Raw genomic sequence first — 3,284 nt, 5'->3', positions numbered from 1 at the left:
AATATTTGGGTAAAATAACGGTGTTCAGTGCACCACAGTTTTTGCTTAAAGAAAGGCTTTGCAGCCCTAGTACAACACTAATGAGATATGTAGGAACAGCGAGAAGATGTATTTTGACAATCATGTGATCTGAGGGGGAGCCTGGTAGGTGGGAATGGTTTTGTTATGGAATGACAGGCAGAGAATAAATGAATACATAACATCATTCATGAAAACACGACATTTTTCACTCTCAGTGGCGACTGAAAATACATTAAAGACATGGACGATAAATATGTTTCGGACATGATTTGATCATTATTTGTGTCCTTTTATTTGTATAATTCCTACAATCCTACAATTCCTACAGACGACACAGCCATCATGGGGTGTATCTGGGATGATCAGGAAGAGGAGTACAGAAGTCTGGTGAGGAACTTTGTCGCATGGAGTCACACAAACCACCTGCAACTCAACACCTCAAAGACTAAGGAACTGGTTGTGGACTTCGGGAGGTCTAGAGCAGGTCCACTGCCGGTTCAGATAGAGGGGGAGGAGGTGGAGGTGGTCAACAAGTACAAGTACCTCGGGCTGTGGGTGGACAATAAACTGGACTGGTCATGCAACACAGAGCACCTGTATAAAAAAGCCCAAAGCCGACTGTACTTCCTCAGGAGGCTGAGGTCTTTTAACATCTGCAGGAAGCTCCTGAGGATGTTTTACCAGTCGGTGGTTGCTGGAGTACTTTTCTATGCTGTGGTGTGCTGGGGAGCAGCACAGCAAAGAAGGACTCATCCAGGCTGGAGAAACTGATCAGGAGGGCTGGCTCTGTGGTCGGCATGAAGCTGGACACTCTGGTGACAGTGGCAGAGATAAGGACATTAAAGAAACTGATGGACATTATGGACAATGCTGGGCATCCTCTCCACACGGCCATTAACAACCAGGAGAGTCTGTTCAGTGACAGGTTGCTTCTCCCAAAGACAAGAACTAACAGACTTAAAAACTCCTTTGTCCCACACGCCATCAAACTGTTTAACTCCTCTCTGGAGGGGAGAGGGAGGGGAAACAGGAGGACAAAGGAGGGGGGAACAACTAAGCTGTAGTGCCTCTTCACCTCACTGTGCAACACTTTTGTGCAATTGTAGCCCAGATGAAAAATATCATACTTATTCTCTTTATATTAACTGTCCACATCAACAAGCGTCGTATTTCCTATGACCATTGAATGCACCTCTCAGTTCACCCCACGTGAGGGCACCTAGCTCAGCAACCAATCAGAGCCTACCCAGGCCGCATTGACCCTGTCAGCCAGGAAGTGAGGTGGAGGTGCATGGTGTCCCGGGTTTTTCTTATCTCAGCAAGAGGAGTGGAGGCATCTGCTACTCAAACCGAGAAATCCACGGACAAAAGAGAGGAAAACTCAGGATTGAGAGGAAGGAAAACCAGCCTACTTACCTGCTGGAAGTCCGGAGTCGAGTGGCTGGATGAAGGAGAGAGGCAACGTCGGTAAGACGAGTGTTATTCTGATGGAAAAAACTTGTAGAGACTTACCGTCGCGATCATGCTAATGCTAGCTCGGTGTCTCACAGGCTAACCACTCACCTTTCATCCGGAGAGCTGCTGCAATTCCAACGCCAGTGTGTGTTGGGCTTTTGTGAAACAGAGCAACGGTGAGCAACATGTTCTTAGCTGCTCTAAAGCTAATTTTTGTCAGTTCACTGTGAGTTTAAAGTAATCTAGAGGGTAATTTTTAGTGCATTTCTCTCTCACGAATAGGCCTATAGCGTGGAGAAATTAAGCACACTGCTTTAATGCCTCTGAACTGAACTCATATGTATATTTTGTTGCTTATTTGCACATAGTTCTGAATTTGTTATGGTGTATTGTATTTTGAGTGTCAATGGTTACTTACCATAAGTATTGTTTAATTAATGTTTACATGAATAGAGAAATATTTGAGCAACTTAGATGTTTAGTTCTCATATTTGATATGCTTGAAAATTGAATGTTGTACAACAGAACTGTGAGATTTGATAAGATTTAAGATGTTGATGCAATGAATATGAGGTGATGCAATATTTTGATTTTGTATTTTAACCTTAAACAATGCATCTGAAACAGACTGATTAGAATGTACATTTTATGACCTGGATTATAGGTCAGGTTTTTTGGAGAGGACGGAAAAGTCCAAGGACCAGGACGATATTCTGGTTGTGATAGATGGCGAGCCAACCACTTTGAGGACGATCTACCCCAAAGAAGATACACACCACACACTCATACATTCCAGTTACACTCACAAGGACCTTTGAAGTTGGCTATCGCCAGCTTAACTCTAAATTCTTAAAGGGCCCCAACGAGTACTTTTATTTTGTTGAGTGTGCACACTATTTATTTTATTTTATTTTATACTTTATCTGTACAAATTGGACAAATACCAGTTATACTTTGTAACAATACAAGAGTGGCTACTCAAAAGTTAACATTGTGTCCAGGTCATTATTGCTGCTCAATACTTCGGCTCCATACGAATTTGGTGTCTTCTGATTCTGGCCAGGGTCTTATTACGAGCCCAAGTAATTATTGCGCTGTAATTCACCTTTATACCTTAAAGTTGGTTACAGAAGTGGCGAGCCAGCCAGGAGCCAATTGATTTGAGCATCAATATTGAGGCAATGACCAGCATGGATTTCATACAAAAGTCTGGTGTCAAAATACCTAATGCGGTTGTTGTCGCTGGGATAACACAGGTATCTGAGAAAGATGAACAGGTCATTGACTTTCTGAAACAGTATGGTAAAATCACAAGAGTCCTTTTTGTTGATGATTCACTGTCCAACTTCTACCAAAACCTGATCGTAGAATACTCTAGCAGTTCAGCCTTAGAAGGTTTAGAACCTCGTTTACCATACACATACACAGCACAAGCTGATCCCAGCGTTGCCTATGAAATTAAAACACTCAGTAGCATGTACACTACCACGGTTGGGAGTAATGTTACAAAAACCTACTTGGCGGAACTCAAGGAACTAGCCAAGCTGAGTGGCAAAGACTACGGTGAGGTGCTGAAGGAGATGATGTGTCAGATTGGGGAGGATGTTGAAGCCATGCGACCCACCACTGAAGAACCTTCTCCCACGTATGTCGAGACCACTGTTGTATCTCCGCCCGCTTCTAAAGAGCGACAGTGTCACACCTCACATTCAGATGTTACACCAAGTGATACTGGTGCCACTGATGATGTTCCCCTCACTAATGGAAGGAGAGCAGCGTCCCTCTCAGTAAGTGACTTGAACCCACCT

The 3,284-nt window shown here is 43.5% G+C and overlaps 1 long non-coding RNA gene across 1 annotated transcript; it reads left to right on the top strand.

Annotated features, from left to right (window-relative positions):
- Positions 1-1,129: 1,129 nt before the first annotated feature.
- LOC146653850 (uncharacterized) lies at positions 1,130-2,465 on the top strand. The gene is made up of 3 exons (XR_014907284.1): positions 1,130-1,488; positions 1,572-1,652; positions 2,141-2,465. It is a non-coding gene; the product is annotated as an uncharacterized LOC146653850 (long non-coding RNA).
- The last annotated feature ends 819 nt before the right edge of the window (positions 2,466-3,284 follow it).

The sequence above is a fragment of the Rhamphochromis longiceps genome, linkage group LG14 (genome assembly GCF_057381845.1).
Source record: "Rhamphochromis longiceps isolate RC_006_pf linkage group LG14, R_longiceps_female_GT1.1, whole genome shotgun sequence".
Classification (NCBI taxonomy): domain Eukaryota; kingdom Metazoa; phylum Chordata; class Actinopteri; order Cichliformes; family Cichlidae; genus Rhamphochromis; species Rhamphochromis longiceps.
This window is presented reverse-complemented; position numbering and strand designations above follow the sequence as displayed.